This window comes from Aethalodelphis obliquidens, unplaced genomic scaffold (assembly GCF_003676395.1).
Source record: "Aethalodelphis obliquidens isolate GAN/ISIS:26980383/991018 unplaced genomic scaffold, ASM367639v1 scaffold76, whole genome shotgun sequence".
NCBI classification, from domain to species: Eukaryota; Metazoa; Chordata; class Mammalia; order Artiodactyla; family Delphinidae; genus Aethalodelphis; species Aethalodelphis obliquidens.
The window spans coordinates 2,071,324-2,084,020 of record NW_020838020.1 but is presented as its reverse complement, the minus strand read 5'-3'; positions in this window follow the sequence as shown (position 1 = coordinate 2,084,020).

Here is a 12,697-nt window from a genome sequence, read left to right as displayed (position 1 = left end):
TGTCCATTTTTTCCCACTTGTGCTTTTTGATACAATAAAAGGAGTTGTCCCAAGTCCTGATGTTTAGTGGCTTTGGGTGGGAGGAATTTTGTGGTTTGTGAGGACAAATAGTACATCCTAGACCTGGTGCCAATGAGAAGGAATCAGCCATGTCTGGATCCTTTGGATGACTGTTTTCTCTCATTGATGGAAAGTGTTATTTGTCCTATGTAGATGAAGACTAGATCCCAGCCTTGATCACCTGTTCTGGGGTATCTTAACTACCAGTCTTGTCAGGCTACTTACTAACTCTAGCTGAATGACAGGATTCTATGGTCCATGGGGACAAAGAACATTTCCCAGGTTTGGCCTCTTGTTGTAGCAGGTTCTTTCTATTGAAATTGCCTAACTGCTTCTTTGTCTCTAGTTGGGATAAAGGGCTATTTGATTCACCAACAGGAAGAGCACTTCCTAGCTAGACACTTATTGTGGTGTAATTTCCCTTGCTGGTGTTTCCTGGTCATTGCCATATGATGTTTATGTAGAAGAGTATGCTTGTTGCTGCTTTGTGTTAGCTGCACTTGTGACTGATACTTCTTAGTGATATCCCTGGGCTTACAAGAACATCCATTAAACCTGATGGTGGAATGAGCCTAACTAAGCCAACATCAGTTGCTAGATTTGGAGTAAGGAGACACTGGACCTTCTGCTTTTGGACGATGGGTTATAAGAGGCTTTGTCTAAATGTTGTTCCTCCAGTCTTAGGGTCAATGACCAATATGTCTTTCTCCTCCTACTTTACAGCATACTTTTTTGGCTGCACTTGGCATTATTTCCATACTGTTTGCAGCAGTACATGTTACTTGGGATAGATAAATCTATATGCCAATCTGTCTAGACTGACTTTTTGATTAGACTTCTCAATTCTTTTGCTTTATCTTTGCTTATATATTTTATATCAAAGCAGTGTTTTTTGTAATTTTGAAAACATATGTCATATTTTGACATTTATTATTCTAAAACAGAGCTATAATTCTCTTTAGGTTCTATATCTCTTGCTACAGTAATTAGTAAATGACTCTCCTAATAATTTAGGTAACAGTGGAGGTTTCACATGCTCTAAATAGACAAAGTAATCAATATCTCACATGCTGCTCATTAAAAACTCTAGTTCTTCATATTTTCTTGTTTTATATAGTTTGTCTTGCAAACATATCTCCAATTAAATCATGCCATAATATACTGCTTTTAAATTGCGCCATTGCAATCTCTCCTACTGTTTTCATAACTTTACTTGGTAGTTTTAGTGATAAAATATAGTTTCTGTGTGCCCTTTGCACTTTATGAATATTTAATATTCTATGTCATAAGATTTTCCTCTACGTAACTTATCAATCAATTTGACAATCTGTTTATTTTTGGATTTATTACCTGACAGATGTCTGTATAGTTAGAGATCCATATGAATACTGTAACTTGGGGCTTACAATGCATTTCAAGTGATGAATGATGACTAAGACTAAAAGACTTTTAGTGTAGAAGACAATTTAGTGAGAGATTCACTCGAGATGGTGGAGTAGAAGGACATGAGCTCACTCCCTTCTTATGAAAACACCAAAATCACAACTAATTGCTGAACAACCATTGACAAAAAAATGTTGGAACTTACCAAAAAAATTACCCTACATCCAAAGACAAAAAAGAAACTACAATGAGACGTAGGAAAGGCACAATCACAATAAAGTCAAACCTCATACCTGTTGGGTGAGTGACCCACAAACTGGGAAAACAATAATACCACAGAAGTTATCCCACAGGAGTGAAAGTTCTGAGCCCCAAGTCAGGCTTCCCAGCCTGGGAGTCCAGCAATGGGAGGAAGAATTCCCTGGCCTCCTAACTTTGAAGGCCAGTGGGATTTGATTCTGGGATTTCCACAGGACTGGGAGAAAGACAAACTTCACTCTTGGAGAGCACACACAAAGTCTCATGTTCACAAGACCCAGGTAAAGAAAGCAGTGACCCCATAAGAGACTGTGCCAGACTTATTAGTAATGGAAGTTCTACTACAGAGGAGGGCAGCATCTGTGGCTCACTGTGGGGACAAAGACACGAGCAGCACCAGTTCTGGGAAGTACTCATTGGTGTGAGCCTTCCCAGAGGCTGCCATTAAGCCCCACCAAACAACCTGTAGGCTCCAGTGCTGAGTCACCTCAGACTAAACAACCAACAGGGTAGGAACACAGCTCCCACCAAGAAGCCTGAACAAGGCTCTTAAACAGCCTCATCCACCAGAGGGAGACAGCAGAAGCAAGAACTACAATCCTGTGGCCTGCTGATCAGAAACCAAAATCACAGAAAGTTAGACAAAATGAGATGGCAGAGGAATATGTCCCAGATGAAGGAAAAAGATGAAACCCCAGAAGAACAACTAAGTGAAGTGGAGATAGCCAACCTACTGGAAAAAGAATTCAGAATCATGTAAGTGCAGATGATCCAAGATCTCAGAAAAAGAATAGAGGTAAGGATTGAGAAAATGCAAGAAATGTTTAACAAAGACCTAGAACAAACAAACAGAGATGAACAACACAATAACTGAAAAGGAAAGTACACTAGAAGGAATTAATAGCAGAATAAGTGAGGAAGAAGAATGGAAAAGTGACCTGTAAGACAGAATGGTGGAAATTACTGCCATGGAACAAAATAAAGAAAAAAGAATGAAAAAATATGAAGACAGTCTAAGAGACCACTGAGACAACATTAAACACACCAACATTCACATTATAGAGGTCCCGGAAGGAGAAGAGAGATATAAAGGATCTGAGAAAATATTTGAAGAGATAAAAGGTGAAAACTTCTATAACATGGGAAAAAAACAGTCACCCAAGTCCAAGAAGCACAGAGAGTTCCAGACAAGATAAACCCAAAGAGGAACATGCTGAGACACATAGTAATCAAACAGATAAACATTAAAGACAAAGAAAAAATATTAAAAGAAACAAAGGAAAAGCAACAAATAACATACAAGAGAACACCCATAAGTTTATCAGCTGATTTCTCAGCAGAAACTCTTCAGGTCAAAAGGGAGTGGCATACTATATTTAAACTGATGAATGGAAATAACCTACAACCAAGCATACTCTACCCAGCAAGGCTCTCATTCAGATTTGAAGGAGAAATCAAAAGCCTTACAGACAAGAAAAGCTAAGAGAATTCAACACAACCAGACCAGCTTTGTAACAAATGATAAAGGAACTCCTCTAAGCAGGAAAGAGACAAGCAACTTAAAACAAATTTCTACATATAAAGACTGCTGTATCAAAACCTCATAGGAACAGCAAACACAACAACTACAATAGATACACAAACAAATAAGAAAAAGCAAACCTAACACAACACTAAAGATGGCCACCAAACTACAAGAGAAGAGACCAAAGATGAAGGGAAGAAAAAGCACCTACAAAACCAAACTCAAAATAATTAAGGAAATGCCAATAGAAACATATATATCAATAATTACATTAAATTTAAATGGATTAAAAGCTTCAATCAAAAGGCATAGGATGGCCGAATGCATACAAAAACAAGACCCATGTATACACTGTCTACAAGATACCTACTTCAGACCTAGGGACACATACAGACTGAAAGTGAGGGGATGGAAAAAGATATTCCACACAAATGGAAATCAAAAGAAAACTAGAGTAGCAATACTTACATGAGACAAAATAGACTTTAAAAAAGACAGTCATAAGAGACAAGGACACTACATAATGTTCAAGGATCAATCAAAGAAGAAGATATAAAAATTATAAACATATGTGCACCCAATATAGGAGCACCTCAATATATAAGGCAAATACTGACAGCCAGAAATGGGGAAATTGACAGTAACACAATAATAAAGGGGACTTTAGCACCCCACTTTTGGATGATCAATGGACAGATCATCCAGATAGAAAATCAATAAGGAAACACAGGCGTTAAATGACACATTAAACCACATGGACTTAATTGATATTTATAGAGCATTCCACCCAAAAGCAACAGAATAAACATTCTTCTCATGTGTACATGGAACATTCTCCATGACTGACCATGTGCTGGGCCACAAAATGAGGCTCAGTAAATTTAAGAAAACTGAAATTATATCCAGCATCTTTTCCTACTACAATGTTATGAGATTAGAAATCAACTACAAGAAAAAAAAGACTGTAAAAAACACAAACAAGTGGAGACTAAATAATATGCTTCTAAACATCCAATGGATCACTGAAGAAATCAAAGAGGAAATCAGAAAATACCTAGAGACAAATGAAAATAAAAGCACAATGATTCAAAATCTGTGGAAAGCAGCAAAAGCAGTTCTAAGAGTGAAGTTAGAGCAATAAAATGTTACCTCAGGAAACAAAAAAAATCCCAAATAAACGACTAGCCATACACATAAAGCAACAAGAGAAACAAGAAAAAACAAAACCTAAAGTTAGTACAGGAAAGAAATCATAAATTTCAAAGCAGAAATAAATGAAATAGAAATGAAGAAAACAGTGGAAAAAATCAGTGAAGCTAACAGCTGGTTATTTGAAAAGACAAACAAAATTAACAAACCTTTAGCCAGACTCATCAAGAAAAAAAGGGAGAGGGCTCAAATCAATAAAATTAGAAATGGAAGAGGGGAGGTTACAACTGACACTACAGAAATATAAAGGACCATAAGAGACTACTACAAGCAACTGTATGCCAATAACATGGACAAATTGGAAGAAATGACAAATTCTTAGTAAGGTACAAACACCCAAGACTGAACCAGGAAGAAATAGAAAATATTAACAGACCAATCACATATAATGAAATGGAAACTGTGATTTAAAACCCCCGAACAGGGGCTTCCCTGGTGGAGCAGTGGTTAAGAATCCTCCTGCCAATGCAGGGGACACAGGTTCGAGCTCTGGTCTGGGAAGATCCCACATGCCACAGAGCAACTAACCCTGTGCACAACAACTACTGAGCCTGCACTCTAGAGCCCATGAGCCACAACTACTGAGCCCACATGGCAAAACTACTGAAGCCCATGTACCTACAGCCTATGTTCCACAACAAGAGAAGCCACCACAATAAGAAGCCCGCATACCCCAATGAAGAGTATCCCCTGCTCGCCACAACTAGAGAAAACCTGCACACAGCAACAAAGACCCAACACAGCCAACAATCAATTAATTAATATTTTTAAAATTAAAAAAATAAAAATTAAAACCCCCAACAAACTGAAGTCTAAGACCAGATGGCTTCACAGACAAATTCTATTAAATATTTAGAGAAAAGTTAACACCTATCTTTCTGAAACTGTTCCAAAAAATTGCAGAGGAAGGAATACTCTTAAACTCATTTTACGGGGCCACAACCAGTCTGATACCAAAACCAGACAAAGACACCACAGAAAAAGAAAATTACAACCCAATATTACTGAGGAATGTAGAAGCAAAAATTATCAACAAAATACTAATGAACAGAATCCAACAGCACATTAAGAGGATGATACACCATGATCAAGTGTGATTTATCCCAGGGATGCAAGGATTCTTCAATATATGCAAACCAATCAGTGTGATACACCATATTAACAAATTGAAGAATAAAAACCATATGATCATCTCAATAGATGCAGGAAAATCTTTCAACAAAATTCAGCACACATTTATGATAAAAACTCTCCAGAAAGTGAGGATAGAGGGAACCTACCAACATAATAAAGGCCATATATGACAAATCCACAATAAACATCATTCTCAATGGTGAAAAACTGGAAACATTTCCTCTAAGATCAGGAAAAAGACAGGGATGTCCACTCTCCCCACTATTACTCAACATAGTTTTGGAAGTACTCACCTTGGCAATCACAGAAGAAAAAGAAATAAAAGGAATACAAATTGGAAAAAAAGAAGTAAAACTGTTTTCAGATGACATGATACTATACATAGAAAATCCTAAAGATGCCACTAGAAAGCTACTAGAACTAATCAGTGAATTCAGTAAAGTTGCAAGATACAAAATTAATTCACAGAAATCTGTTACATTTCTATACTCTAACAATGAAAGATCAGAAAGAGAAATTAAGGAAACAATCCCATTTACCATCACATCAATAAAAAACAAAAAACAACAACAACAAAAAAACCTAGGAATAAACCTACCTAAGGAGACAAAACACTATACTCCAAGAACTATAAGACATTGATGAAAGAAATCGAAGATGACACAAAAATAAGGAAAAGTACGCCATGTTCTTGGATTGGAGAATGAATGTCGTGAAAATGACTCTACTACCCAAAGCAATCTACAGATTCAATGCAATCCCTATAAAATTACCAATGGCATATTTCACAGAACTAGAACAAAAAAATCTTAAAATTTGTTTGGTGACAAAAAGGACTTTGAATAGCCAAAGGTCTTGAGAGAGAGAAACTGAGCTGGAGGAATCAGGCTCCCTAAATTCAGACTATATGACAAAACAATCGTCATCAAAACAGTACTGTACTCACACAAAAATAGAAATATAGATCAATGGAACAGGATAGAAAGCCCAGAAATAAACCCATGCACTTACGGACAATTAATCTACAGCAAAGGAGGCAAGACTATACAATGGAGAAAAAACAGTCTCTTCAATAAATGTTGCTGGGAAAAGTGGACAACTACATGGAAAAAAATGAAATTAAAACACTTTTTAACACTGCACACAAAACTAAATTGAAAAATGATTAAAGAGGGCTTCCCTGGTGGTGCAGTGGTTGAGAGTCCACCTGCTGACACAGGGGACACGGGTTTGTGCCCCAGTCCTGGAAGATCCCACATGCCGCGGAGTAGCTGGGCCCGTGAACCATGGCCACTGAGCCTGCACGTCCAGAGCCTGTGCTCTGCAACAGGAGAGGCCACAACAGTGAGAGGCCCGCGTACCACAAAAAAAAAAAAAAAAAAAAAAAAAAAAGATTAAAGACCTAGAAGTGTGACTGGACACTATAAAACTCTTAGAGGAAAACATAGGCAGAACACTCTCTGACATAAATCACAGAAATATAGTTTTGGATCCGTCTCCCAGAATAATGGAAATAAAACCAGAAATAAACAAAAGGGACCTAATTAAACTCAAAAGCTTTTCCACAGCACAGAAAACCATAAAAAAATTAAAAGATAACCCACAGAATGGGAGAAAATATTGCAAACGTTGCAACTGACAAGGGATTACTCTCCAAAATTTGCAAACAACTCATGTGGCTTAATATCATAAAAACAAACAACCCAATCAAAAAAATGGGCAGAAAACCTAAATAGACATTTCTCCAAAGAAGACATACAGATAGCCAAAAGGCATATGAAAATATGTTCAACATCACCAATTATTAGAGAAATGCAAATCAAAACTACTATGAGATATCATCTCACACCAGTCAGAATGGCTATCATCAAAAAATCCACTAATGGGCCTCCCTGGTGGCACAGTGGTTGAGAGTCCACCTGCCGATGCAGGGGACATGAGTTCATGTCCCAGTCCGGGAAGATCCCACATGCCGCAGAGCGGCTGGGCCCATGAGCCATGGCCGCTGAGCCTGTGCGTCTGGAGCCTGTGCTCCACAAAGGGAGAGGCCACAACAGTGAGAGGCCCACGTACCACAAAAAAAAAAAAAATTCCACTAATAATAAATGCTAGAGAGGGTGTGGAGAGAAGGAAACTCTCCTACACTCTTGCTGGGATTGTAAATTGGTACAGCCACTTTGGAGAACAGTATGGAGTTTCCTCATAAAACTAAAAATAGACCTACCAAAAAATCAAGCAATCCCACTCCTGGGAATGTGTCTGGAGAAAATCATGGGCAGAAAGTATATATGCACCCCAATGTTTATTGCAGTACTATTTACAATAACCAAGACATGGAAACAACCTAAATTTCCAGTGATGAATGGATAAAGATGTGGTACATATATACAATGGAATATTACTCAGCCATTAAAAAGAATGAAATAATGCTATTTGCAGCAAAGTAGATGGACATAGAGATTGTCATGCTGAGTGAAGTAAGTCAGACAGAGAATAACGAATATTGTATGGTATCACTTATATGCAGAATCTTTAAAAAAAATTAAAAAATGAAATTATTTACAAAACAGGAACACATTCACAGATTTAGAGAACAAACTTATGGTTACCAGGGGAGAAGGATGAGAGGAAGGGATAGTTAGGGAGTTTGGGATTGACATGTACACACTGCTATATTTAAAATGGATAACCAACAAGGATCTACTGTATAGTACAGGGAATTCTGCTCAATATAATGTAAAAAAAAAAAAAAAAAAAATGAGAAAAGAATTTGAAAAAGATTTAAGATTTGAAACAAATCTTAAAAGTTTGTATGGAGACACAAAAGACCCTGAATAGCTAAGGCAGTCTTGAGGGAAAAAAAATGGAGCTGGAGGAATGAGACTCCCTGACTTCAGACTATACTTTAAAGCTACAGTAATCAAGACAATACAGTACTGGCACAAAAACATAAATATAGATCAATGGAAGAGGATAGAAAGCTCAAAGATAAACTCACACACCTATGGTCAACTAATCTATGACAAAGGAGACAAGGATATACAATGGAGAAAAGACAGTCTCTTCAATAAGTGGTGCTGGGAAAACTGGACAGCTACATGTAAAAGAATGAAATTAGAACACTCCCTAACACCATACACAAAAATAAACTCAAAATGAATTAAAGAGGGCTTCCCTGGTGGTGCAGTGGTTGAGAGTCCACCTGCCGATGCAGGGGACACGGGTTTGTGCTCCGGTCCGGGAAGATCCCACATGCCATGGAGCAGCTGCACCCGTGAGCCATGGTCGCTGAGCCTGTGTGTACAGAGTCTGTGCTCCGCAATGGGAGAGGCCACAACAGTGAGAGGCTCGTGTACTGCAAGAAAAAAAAAAAGATTTAGAGACCTAAATGTAAGACCGTACACTATAAAACTCTTAGAGGAAAACAAAGGAAGAACACTATTTGACATAAATCACAGCAGGATCTTTTTTGATCCATATCCTAGAGTAATCGAAATAAAAACAAAAATAAAGAAATGGGACCTAATGAAACTTAAAATCTTTTGCACAGCAAAAGAAACCATAAACAAGATGAAAAGACAACCCTCAGAATGGGAGAAAATACTTGCAAATGAATCAACAGACAAACAATTAATCTCCAAAATATATAAACAGCTCATGAAGCTCAATATTAAAAAAACAACCCAATCCAAATATGGGCAGAAGACCTAAATAGACATTTCTCCAAAGAAGACATACAGATGGCCAAGAGATACATGAAAAGCTGCTCAACATCACTAATTGTTAGAGAAATGCAAGTCAGAACTACAATGAGGTATCACCTCACAGTGGTTAGAATTGGTATCATCAGAAAATCTACGAAGAACAAATGCTGGAGAGGGTGTGGAGAAAAGAGAACCCTCTTGCACTGTTGGTGGGAATGAAAATTGATACAACCACTATGGAGAATGGTATGGAGGTTCCTTAATAAACTACAAATAGAATTACCATATGATTCAGCAATCTCACTATTGGGCATATACCCAGAGAAAACCATAATTCAAAAAGACACATGCAGCCCAATGTTTATTGCAGAACTATTTACAATATCCAGGTCATGGAAGCAACTTAAATGCCCATCGACAGATGAATGGATAAAGAATATGTGGTACAAATATACAATGGAATATTACCCAGCCATAAAAAGAATGAAATTGGGTAATATGTAGAGACCTGGATGCATCTAGAGACTGTCATACAGATTGAAGTAAGTCAGAAAGAGAAAAACAAATATCATATATTAATGCATATATGTGGAACCTAGAAAATGGTAAAGATGAACTGGTTTGCAGAGCAGAAATTGAGAAACAGAAGTAGAGAAAAAAAGTAAGGACTTTTGTGATTACATTGGGCCCACCTGGATAACCCAGGATAATCTCCCTATTTTAGGGTCAGATGATTAGCAAACTTAATTCCACCTACAATCGTAGTTCTCCTTTGCCATGTAACAGAACACATTCACAGGTTCCAGATATTAGAACATGGATATCTTTGGGGGATGGACGTGTTACTCTGTCTGTCACACTTGGTAAGGCCAAAAGACATCTCCTTGTTTTAATTTGCATTTCTTTTTTTGTCTACTGGTCTTTTTTTCCATTGCTATATTAAAATTTTTCTTATTTCAAATGGGTGCTTAGTATATTTATGTGAATTATTTACCTGTTCTTGCCCTTATTTTGACAAATATTTTCTCCTGTTGGTCAATTTTATTTTAAGCTTAACAACTTGTACACTGAACAGTTTGTAAGTGGTCAGATCAATTTTTCTCTTTATAATTTTCCTCTGCTTTACATGCTTTAGAAAAAAAATTCCTATGTAGAAATCAGAAAAATATTCCTATATATTGTTTTCCAACTAAATATTTAACCATTTAATTCATCTGAATTTATTTTGATGCATGGTATAAAATGAGGATCTAAATTGATCTTTTCATCCTAAATAGCCAGTTTGCCTGTGGTAGAGACAATAAACTATTCCCCAGTGTCAAAAAAAAAAAAAAAGTTTAAATGATTGAGCAAGCACCTATTGTGTATCTTTCTCTGTGGCTCTACATGCATTTTCATTATTAATAATAATTTAACATAATAATAACAATGGCCTTCAGCTACTGAGTAACAACAAGAGGGAGGAGATACATGTATACATAGAGCTGAATCACTTGATTGTACAGCAGAAATTAGCACAACATTGTAAAGCAACTATATTCCAATTAAAAAAAATCAGTACTATATTTTATTTAAAATCACCAAAAATTTTAAATTTATGATAATTTTATTTGACTTTTTTCTTTTTAACTATCATCATGAAATTGTGTGATGGAGAAGCATACATTTTCAAAAGTTATTCAGAGTTAATGACTGAAACAATTTGAAAATCACTCAGGCACATTGTATACTAGAAATGATTAGCTGAGGAGGAATTATTGTGATTTTGTACATTGATCAAAATATTGCAATGACAAAATTGAGTTCACATGGAAAACAAAAGAATGTGATGGAGCAATGAATGAAAGGATTTATAGAAAAGTGGAAAAAAGGACAAAACTGTGGAGATTAGAATAAGCATGTTTAGGGAAACCTTTAGCAGAAACTGTTTGCTTAATAATGTTTGATTTATCATTTTTGAAGGGCAGTATGAGGATTTTATCTGAACAATTATGTATGATGGAAACTATGGAAAAAATTGGAATGCCAGATTATCAATAAATTAATGTTAAAATTTAAATGTTACATTGAAGAATTAAATTGTATAATTAACTTATAAAATGTATTGGGTTTTATAACTAAGAATTAGAGAATAATTTACAGTCTATCAAGAAAGACATGAAGACATGGTAAAAATTTTTCTTTAAACTATTAATCTGGGACATTGGCAAGATGGCAAATAGGAGTCTTCAGACCCTCCTTCCTCCCATGGAGATATCCACTCAAGAACAATACACAGACCAGTTCTCTTTGTGAGAAATTCAGAAACAAATTAAGAGGCTCCTCTGCCTCAGGCAAGTGCAAAGCCAGCTTCATTGAAGCTAGTAGGAAAATGCATGGTAACTTGTCACCATAATCCCTCCTTTCAACACAATTCCATGTGATCAGGGGGAAACTTCCACCTCCCAACTTAACCTTGGTGTTGGAAAGAAAAGACTGGGCAGTAAATATTCTGATGTTTTGGGAGGCTCCCTGAGGGGCTTGTTTCTGTATCATCTGTTTCAGAATGTGGACGGGACACAGCATACTGTAGGTGCTTGAGTGCCACTGAGAACAAAAAAAAGAGCTAGGCGGTGTGCTGCTGCTACAGAGCACTATGGTACAGCAGACAGACACTAATGGAGCAAGATATTATAAGCACCTGTCACTACTTTTATTAAATGTAATAGCACTGAAAGTCCTAGCCAGAGCAATTATGATAAGAACAGAAATAAAAGGCATTCAAATCAGAAAGAAAGAATAAAATGATCTCTGTTCACAGATGACATAAACTAATATGTAGAAAAGCACTAAGAGTCCACAAAAAAGCAACTATAAGAACGAATAAACTTATTCAGTAAAGTTGTAGGATATAAAATTTGCATACAGAAATCATTGGCATATTTATACACTACCAACAAATTATCCCACCTGCAATAATATCAAAATGAACAAAATATTTGGTAATAAACTTAACCAAGGAGCCAAAAACCTGTACATTGAAAACTACAAAACATTGCTGAAAGAAATTAAAGAACACACTGATAAATGAAAAGGTATCTTGTGTTCACGGATTGGTAGACTTAAAGTTTTTAAACTGTCCATACTACTCAAAGCAATCTATAGATTCAATGTAATTTCTATCATGATTTTATTTGCATTTTTCACAGAAAAATAAAAATTAATCACAGACATCCATTCTCAGATGGAACTAAAAAGACCCCCCAAAATCAAAACAATCTTGAGGAAAAAGAACAAAGCTACAGGGCTCACATTTCCTGCTTTTAAAACATATTACAAAACTACAGTAATTAAAGTAGTATGATACTGGCAAAATGATAGACATGTAGACCAATGAAACAAAATAGAGAGCCAGAACTAAACTCACACATATATGGTCAACTGA